This window comes from Salvelinus sp. IW2-2015, unplaced genomic scaffold (assembly GCF_002910315.2).
Source record: "Salvelinus sp. IW2-2015 unplaced genomic scaffold, ASM291031v2 Un_scaffold1578, whole genome shotgun sequence".
Classification (NCBI taxonomy): Eukaryota; Metazoa; Chordata; class Actinopteri; order Salmoniformes; family Salmonidae; genus Salvelinus; species Salvelinus sp. IW2-2015.
In genome coordinates, this window is record NW_019943005.1 from 185,617 (window position 1) to 194,970 (window position 9,354).

Consider the following 9,354-nt stretch of genomic DNA (forward strand, 5'->3'; position numbering starts at 1 on the left):
GACGGGCTTAGTATAGTGGTTGTTAACTGGTACGAGGGTCTTATTGTTATGAAGACGGGTTATAGTATAGTGGTTTAACTGGTACAGGATGGGGTCTATAGTATAGTGGTTTAACTGTACAGGACGGGGTCTATAGATTATAGTGGGTGTTAACTGGTAACAGGACGGGTCTTATAGTATAAGTCGGTGTTAACTGGTACAGGACGGAGTCTATAGTATAGTGGTGTTAACTGGTACAGGACGCGGTCTATTAGTATAGTGGTGTTAACTGGTACAGGACGGGGACTATAGTATAGTGGTTCGTTAACTGGTTACAGGACGGGTCTATAGTATAGTGGGATACTGGTTTATTCCCACAGGACGGGGGCTATAATATAGGGGTGTTAACTGTTATTCCTGACAGGACGGGGCGGCTATAGTATTGTGTGTGATAACTGGTTTATATTCTAGTACATTACTGGAGTCTATAGTATGATGGTGATAACTGGTTTATTCTAGTACATACATGTCTATTAGTAGTGGTGATAACTGGTTTATTCTAGTACATTGACTGGGTCTATAGTATAGTGTGATAACTGGTTTATTCCTAGGTTACATGACTGGGTCTAAAATATAGTGGTGATAACTGGTTATTCTAGTACATGACTGGGTCTAAAATATAGTGGTGATAACTGCGTTTATTCTAGTAACATGACTGGGTCTATAGTAAGTGGTGATAACTGGTTTATTCTAGTACATGTACTGGGTCTAGTAGTATAGTGGGTGATTAACTGGTTTATTCTAGTACATGACTGGGTCATTAGTATAGTGGTTGTAACGGTTTATTCTAGTACATGACTGGGTCTATAGTATAGTTGGTGTTAACTGGTTTATCTAGTACATGACTGGGTCTATAGTATAGTGGTGTTAACTGGTTTATTCTAGTACATGACTGGGGTCTATAGTATATATTGTGGTAACTGGTTTATTCTAGTACATGACTGGGTCTATAGTTATAGTGGTGTTAACTGGTTATTTTCTAGTACAGGACTGGGTCTATAGTATAGTTGGTGTTAACTGGTTTATTCTAGTACATGACTGTGTCTTACAGTATAGTGTGTTAACTGGTTTATTCTTAGACGGACTGGGTCTATAGTATAAGTGGTGTTAACTGGTTTATTCTAGTACATGACTGCGTCTATAGTTTAGTGGTGTTAACTGGTTTATTCTAGTACATGACTGGGGATATAGTATAGTGTGGATAGTGTGTGTGTGTGTGTGTGTTCTCCATGGATTAGGCCTACAGACTTACACTACTAAACTATTACGTCTCCTCAACAGCCCTTAGGTTGGGGATGGAAAACTGTCTTTACTAATTCATGATCTGATGCTTTACACTCAAATCAAATCAAATTTGATGTCACATGAGCCAAATTCGACAGGTGAAGACCTTACCGTAAACCAACAATGCAGTTTAAGAAATAGAGAAAATATTTCCAAAATAAAGTAAAAAATGTAAATAAAATCAAAAAGTAACACATGAAAATTACATAACAATGATGAGGATATATACAGGGGGTACTGGTACAGAGTCAATGTGCAGGGGTACAGGTTAGTCGAGGTAATTGTACTGGGCCGTACGCACTACCCTCTGTAGCGCCTTACGGTCAGACGCCGAGCAGTTGCCATACCAGGCGGTGATACAACCGGGCAGAATGCTCTCGATGGTGCAGCTGTGGAACTTTTTGAAGATCTGGGGACTCATGCCCCATTTTTTCAGTTTCCTGAGGGGGAAAGGTGTTGTCATGCCTGCTTCACAACTGTCTTGGTGTGTTTGGACCATGATAGTTTGTTAGTGATGTGGACACCAAGGAAATTTCAATCTCTCGACCCGCTCCACTTCAGCCCCGTCAATGTTAATGTGGGCCTGTTCGGCCCTCCTTTTCCTGTAGTCCACAATCATCTCCTTTGTCTTGCTCACATTGAGGGAGAAGTTGTTGTCCTGGCACCACACTGTCAGCTCTCTGTTGGTAGGATAGTATTAATCGTAGATCGTCCAGTTAGTTTTCCAATGATTAGACGTTGGCCAATAATACGGAGGGTAGTTGGGTTTTACCTACTTGTCGGTGAATTCTTACCAGGCACCCTGCCCTCCTCCCCCTTTTCCTCTGTCTTTCTTTCTCACAGATGACGAGGATTTGGGCCTTGTCATGACAAAGCAGTATATCCTTTGCGTCAGACTCATTAAGGAAAAAATCTTTGTCCAGTTCGAGGTGAGTAATCGCTGTTCTGATGTCCAGAAGCTTTTTTCGGTCAAAAGAGACGATAGCAGCAACATTATGTACAAAATGAGTTACAAACAATGACATTTAAAAAAAAAATAGCACAGTTAGTTAGGAGCCCATAAAACATCAGCCATCCCCTCCGGCGCCATTATCACACTCCTCATACCCAGAGTAGCACATGTACCTAGATCAACTTTGACATTTGCTGTCAAACATTACTTTTGTCAAACGATGATATATGGTTGTTCAGAGATTCAACGACTGTGAAAATACACAATGAATACTTTAAGCAATAATGCATGAGAACAATAATGGATTAGCATGAATAACACACGGCGATTAGACTCATCGGGAGGCATCATGATGTTAAAGCTATGAACCGATCTCTGGTCTGGACGTGGGGACCCTGAACTAAAAAGCCGGATTGAATGAACTAATCAAATAATCATCAAGTCCTTGAGTAATAGAATCAGGGGTGCTGGGCTGTGGGGAAAACACTGTCCTGGTGAGTCTCCAGGACCGGAGGTGAATATCACAACACACGCACGCACGCACGCACGCACGCACACACACACACACACACACACACACACACACACACACACACACCGTGCATGCCATCTGTGCTCTGTATATCCGCTTACTCTGCTCACATCGAGCGTGTGTGTGTGTGGTAGTGGGGGGAATAATCATGTAGTTCGTTATGCTGTGGTTGTGCCTAGTTGTGTTGTTATGTGTGTGTATGTAATATGTCAAATCAAATCAAATCACATTTGATTTGTCACATGTTTGCTGAATACAACAGGCGTGTATGTCTGTGTTATTCTCTCCTATTAGAAGGTCTTAGAGGTTTGTACCTGAGCCTATACCACAAATCAGCTTAGAGGACTTGGTCAAGGAGTCAGAGAGGTAACTCTTGGTCAAGGAGTTAGTAGGTTGTCAAGGTTAGATTAACTTTGGTCAAGAGTTAGCAAGAGTAACTTTGGTCAAGGAGTTAGAAGATGTAACTTTGGTCAAGTATGTTAGAGATGTAACTTTGGTCAAGGAGTTAGAGATGTAACTTTGGTCAAGGAGTTAGATAACTTGGTCTAGGAGTTAGAGATGAACGTTGGTCAAGGAGTTAGAGATGTAACGTTGGTCAAGGAGTTAAGAGATGTAACGTTGGTCAAGAGTTAGAGATGTACTAGTTGTCAAAGTTAGAGATGATACTTTGTCAAGGAGTTAGCGAGAACTTTGGTCAAGGAGTTAGAGAGGTAACTTTGGTCAAGGAGTTAGAGATGTAACTTTGGTCAGGAGTTAGAGATGACTCAAGAGTAAATGTAACTTTGAGTCAAGATTTAGGATGTATACTTTGGTCAAGGTTAGCGAGATGTAACTTTGGTCAAGGAGTTAGAGATAGTATTACAGATTAGGTAACTTTGGTCAAGGAGTTAGAAGATGTAAGTGGTTAAAGAGTAGAAGATAACGTTGGTCAAGGAGTTAGAGATGTAACGTTGGTCAAGGAGTTAGAGATGTAAACTTTGGTTTAAGGAGTTAGAGATGTAACTTTGGTCAAGGAGTTAGCAGGGTAACTTTGGTCAAGGAGTTGGAAGGTAACTTTGGTCAAGGAGTTAGAGAGGTAACTTTGGTCAAAGAGTTAGAGTTGTAACTGTGGTCAATGAGTTAGAGAGGTAATTTTGGTCAAGGAGTTTGGTTAAGGAGTCAGAGATGTAACTTTGGTCAAGGAGTTTGGTCAAGAGATTGAGATGTAACTTTGGTCAAGGATGTTAGGAGAAGTAACTTTGGTCAAGGAGTCAGAGAGATAACTTTGGTCAAGAGAGTTGGTCAAGGAGTTAGCGAGGTAACTTTGGTTCAAGGAGTTAGCGAGGTATTTTGGTCAAGGAGTTAGAGAGGTAACTTTGGTCAAGGATTAGCTAGTATTACGGTATTTGGTCAAGGAGTTAGAGAGGAAACTTTGGTCAAGAGTTAGTGAGGAAACTTTGGTCAAGGAGTTAGAGAGGTACCTTTGGTCAAGGAGTTAGCGGAGTTAACTTTGGTCAAGGAGTTAGAGATGTAACTTTGGTCAAGGAGTTAGTGCGAGTGTAACTTTGGTCAAGGAGTTAATAGGTAACTTTTGGTCAAGGAGTTAAGAGAGTAACTTTGATCAAGGAGTTAGCAATGTAACTCTTGGTCAAAGGTTAGAGAGGTAACTTTGTCAAGGATTAGAGAGTAACCTTTGGTCAAGGAGTCAGAGAGGTAACATTGGTCAAGGAGTCAGAGAGAGTAACTTTGGTCAAGGAGTTTGGTCAGGAGTAGCTAGTAACTTTGGCAAGAGTAGTGTGAGTGAGGTAACTTTGGTCAATGAGTATGATTAATTGGCAGAGTTAGGAGTAACTTTGAGGTCAAGAGTTAGAGAGAACTTTGGTCAAGGAGTTGAGGATAACTTTGGTCAAGGAGTTAGCGAGTGTAACCTTTGGTCAAGGAGTTAGAGATGTACAGGAGTTAATTTAGGTTTTGGTCAAGGATTAGCGAGTATGAACTTTGGTCAAGAGTTAGAGATGTAACTTTGGATAGACAAACGGTCAATATGTGGTAATTGAGGTGGCAAGGAAAAGTAGTTAGCAGATCAAGGCAAGAGGGAGAAATAAGGAGAGAGAAGGTAACTGGCAAGAGGAAGGAGCAGAGAGTAACTTTGGTCAAGGAGTGAGAGGGGAAAGGTGCAAGAGAGAAGTTGAAGTGGTCAAGGGAAGAGGGCAGGAAGAACTTTGCAGAGTCAAAGAAAAGATAAGGAATTAAGAATGGTAACGGGTCAAGGAGTAACGGTTTGGTCAGGAGGTTAGCAGTAACTTTGGTCAAGGAGTTAGAGATGGTAACTTGGTCAAGGAGTTAGAGAGTAACTTTGGTCAAGGAGTTAGCGATGCTGATGTAGCGACGATTTTGGTCAAGGAGTTAGAGAGCTAACTTTGATCAGGAGTAGCGATTTGTTTTTGTTCAGAGTTAGAGATTAACTTTGTCAAGGATTAGCAAGGTAACTTTGGTCAAGGAGTTAGAGAGAGGTAACTTTGATCAAGGAGTTAGCGATGTAACTTGGTCAAGATTAGAGAGGTAACTTTGGCCAAGGAGTTAAGAGATGTAACTTTGGTCAAGGAGTTAGAGTTGTAACGTTGGTCAAGGAGTTAGAGATGTAACGTTGGTCAAGGAGTTAGAGATGTAACGTTGGTCAAGGAGTTAGAGATGTAACTTTGGTCAGATAGTTAGAGATGTAACTTTGGTCAAAGTTAGCGAGGTTAGAAAACTTTGTCAAGCGAGTAGAGTTAACTTTGGTCAAGGAGTTAGAGATGTAACTTTGGTCAAGAGTTAGAGATGTAACTTTGGTCAAGGAGTTAGCGAGTAACTTTGGTCAAGGAGTTAGAGATGTAACTTTGGTCAAGATTAAGTACTTTGGTCAGAGTTAGAGATGTAACTTGGTCAAGATTAGCGAGGTACTTTGGTCAAGGAGTTAGAGATGTAACGTTGTAAGAGTTAGAGATGTAACGTTGGTCAAGAGATTAGAGATGTACGTTGGTCAAGGAGTTAGAGATGTAACTTTGGTTAAGGTTAGAGATGTAACTTGGTCAAGGAGTTAGCAGGGTAACTTTGGTCAAGGAGTTGGAGAGGTAACTTTGGTCAAGGAGTTAGAGAGTAACTTTGGTCAAAGAGTTAGAGTTGTAACTGTGGTCAATGAGTTAGAGAGGTAATTGGTCAAGGAGTTGGTTAAGGAGTCAGAGATGTAACTTTGTCAAGGAGTTTGGTCAAGGAGTTGGAGATGTAACTTGTCAAGAGTTAGAGAAGTAACTTTGGTCAAGGAGTCAGAGAGATAACTTTGGTCAAGGAGTTTGGTCAAGGAGTTAGCGAGTAACTTTGTCAAGGAGTTAGCGAGGTAATTTTGGTCAAGGAGTTAGAGAGGTAACTTTGGTCAAGGAGTTAGCTAGGTAACTTTGGTCAAGGAGTTAGAGAGGAAACTTTGGTCAAGGAGTTAGTGAGGAAACTTTGGTCAAGGAGTTAGAGAGGTACCTTTGTGTCAAGGAGTTAGCGAGTTAACTTTGGTCAGGAGTTAGAGATGTAACTTTGGTCAAGGAGTTAGTGAGGTAACTTTGGTCAAGGATTAGCTAGGTAACTTTGGTCAGGAGTTAGAGAGGTAACTTTGATCAAGGAGTTAGCAATGTAACTTTGGTCAAGGAGTTAGAGAGGTAACTTTGGTCAAGGAGTTAGAGATGTAACTTTGTCAAGGAGTCAGAAGAACATGGTCAAGGAGTCAGAGAGGTAAACTTTGGTCAAGGAGTTTGGTCAAGGAGTTAGCTAGGTAACTTTGGTCAAGGAGTTAGTGAGGTAACCTTGTCAATGAGTTAGTGAGGTAACTTTGGTCAAGAGAGTTAGAGAGGTAACTTTGGTCAAGGAGTTAGTGAGGCAACTTTGGTCAAGGAGTTAGATAGGTAACTTTTGTCAAGGAGTTAGCGAGTTAACTTTGGTCAAGGAGTTAGAGATGTAACTTTGGTCAAGGAGTTAGAGTTGTAACTGTGGTCAAGGAATTAGAGAGGTAACTTTGGTCAAGGAGTTAGCGATGTAACGTTGGTCAAGGAGTTAGAGAGGTAACTTTGGTTAAGGAGTTAAAGATTGTAACTTTGGTCAAAGGAGTTAGCGAGGTAACTTTGGTCAAGGAGTTTGGAGAGGTAACTTTGGTGAAGGAGTTAGAGAGGTAACTTTGGTCAAGGAGTTAGAGTTGTAACTGTGGTCAAGGATTTAGAGAGGTAACTTTGGTCAAGGAGTTAAGAGGTAATTTGGTCAAGGAGTTAGAGAGGTAATTTTGTCAAGGAGTTTGGTTAAGAGGTCAGAATGTAACTTTGGTCAAGGAGTTTTGGTCAAGGAGTTAGAGATGTAACTTTGTCAAGGAGATAGAAGGTAACTTTGGTCAAGGGAGTCAGAGGATAGACTTTGGCAAGGAACTTTGGTTCAAGAGTTAGCGAGGTAACTTTGGTCAAGGAGTTAGCGAGGTAATTTTGGTCAAGAGTTAGAGATGTAACTTTGGTCAAGGATTAGCGAGGTAACTTTGGTCAAGGAGTTAGAGAGTTAACTTTGATCAAGGAGTTGCAGGTATTTGTCAAGGAGTTAGAGAGTAACTTTGGCCAGGAGTTAAGATGTAACTTTGGTCAAGGAGTAGAAGGAGTAACGTTTGGTCAAGGAGTTATTGGTTCAAAGTAAGATGTAACTTTGGTCAAGGAGTAGAGATGTAACTTGGTCAAGGAGTTTGTCAAGAGTTAGAGTGTAATCGTTGGTCAAAGGAGTTAGAGATGTAACTTGGTCAAGGAGTTAGGAAGATGTAACTTTTGGTCAAGTATTAGAGATGTAACTTTGGTCAAGGAGTTAGCGAGGTAACTTTTTGGTCAGAGACGTTAGAGATGGTAACTTTGTCATATGAGTTTAGAGAGTAACTTTGCGTCAAGGGTTAGAGATGTAACTTTGGTCACAATGTGATGTTGGAGGAACTTTGGTCAAGGAGTTAGAGTATGAACTTGTCTAGGATTGAGTGAGGTAACCGCTCAAACTTCTAATCACGATAACCAGACCCCACGATAAAGAGTACTTTTAGCAGTACATCTCATAGTACCCATGACGTTAACAGTTAAATTGTCGAGTTAGATGTTTGCCAAAACCTTCTATGTCTATAATATATATGGCCACAATGCAACAAGACTATGTATCCACACATAGAAGGATCGATAGGGTGAGCGACAAATATGCTTGCGCGGCCAAACCAGACACCAAACACTTCTAACACGCCTATTCACACCATAGTACCTGGAATTCACAAAGTATCGTCTTTAGCCTTGTCTCACATGAAGAGTTTGGGTGTTCGACAACCAGTGCAACATGATAACGGCGCAGTTACAAAGCCCTGCTGGAAGTACAATCCACCCGTCCTTATTATGGATGAAAGCTAAATGAAGCTGGCAGATTTCGAAAAATCCTATTAGATCTCAGCTTGCTTTGGACTATAAACATACCACTCCGATCTCTACTAGATGTAGCAGTTCGAACCCAGTCTGTATCCAGCACAGGTTGTGCCGTACCAGTCTGGATTCAGTACAGTCTGGGTCAGTTGTACAGCAATAAGCAAAGCATCACACGCAGGAATCTGGGTTCAGGTGAGCATGCTCTGGATTCAGTATGTCTGTTCATTACAGTCTGTTCAGATTACAGTCTGTTCCGGAGTCGGGATCAGTACAGTCTGGTTCAGTACAGTCTGGATTCCGTACGACCTGCAGATCAAATACAGTCGGTTCAGCTACAGTCTGGTTCCGTATCAGTCTATTCAAGTTACGAGTCTTGTTCAGTACTAGGCTCTGAGTTAAGTACAGTCTGGTTCAGCTACAGTCTGGTTCAACAGTGTGGTGTCCTACAAGGCTCTCGGAATTCAGTCATCTGGTTCAAGGTACAGTCTGTTCCGTACAGTCTGTTGTACAAGTTGCGTTCAGACCCAGTCTGTTCAGTACATCTGAGATTCGTACAGGTCTGGTCCCCTCCTCTCCAGGACCCCAGATGACTAAAGTACTGATCCGTCTTTCCCCCCCCTCTCCCCTATCACTCCTCTACCCATCACACCTCACGCCTCTCCCCCTCCTCTCCCCCTCCCTACATCGCCCTCCCTCCTCTCCATCTGCCCTCCACTCGCCTCGTGCCCTCCTTGCTCCTCTCTCTCTCCCTCCTCCTCTCCCTCTCCCTTCCCCTCTCCTTCTCCTGTCCCTCCCCTCTCCCTCTCCTCCTCTCCTTCCATCTCTCTCCACCTCCTCCTCTCTCCCTCTTCCTCTCCCTCCCTCCCATACCAACCTCCCCTCTGCCCTCCCCTCTCCTCCTCCTCACTCCTAGTATTGTCACCTTAATAGATGAATTCCCCTCTCGCTGAAAACAGAGCATGAGCCCGCTGAGAGACAAAGTAAAGGGAAAGAGAGAAATGAAATAAGAGATAGATAGACAGAGGAGGTAAAGAACCGGAACTGAAGGAAGAAGAGAGAGATGAGAAGAGAGAGAGAGAGAGAAGAGAGAGAGAGAGAGAGAAAGAGACGAGAAGAGAGAG

General features: G+C 42.2%; 1 long non-coding RNA gene across 1 annotated transcript; it reads left to right on the forward strand.

Annotated features, from left to right (window-relative positions):
• Window positions 1-73: 73 nt before the first annotated feature.
• On the forward strand, window positions 74-1,011 carry LOC139024491 (uncharacterized). The gene is made up of 3 exons (XR_011475814.1): window positions 74-105; window positions 184-290; window positions 993-1,011. It is a non-coding gene; the product is annotated as an uncharacterized lncRNA (long non-coding RNA).
• The last annotated feature ends 8,343 nt before the right edge of the window (window positions 1,012-9,354 follow it).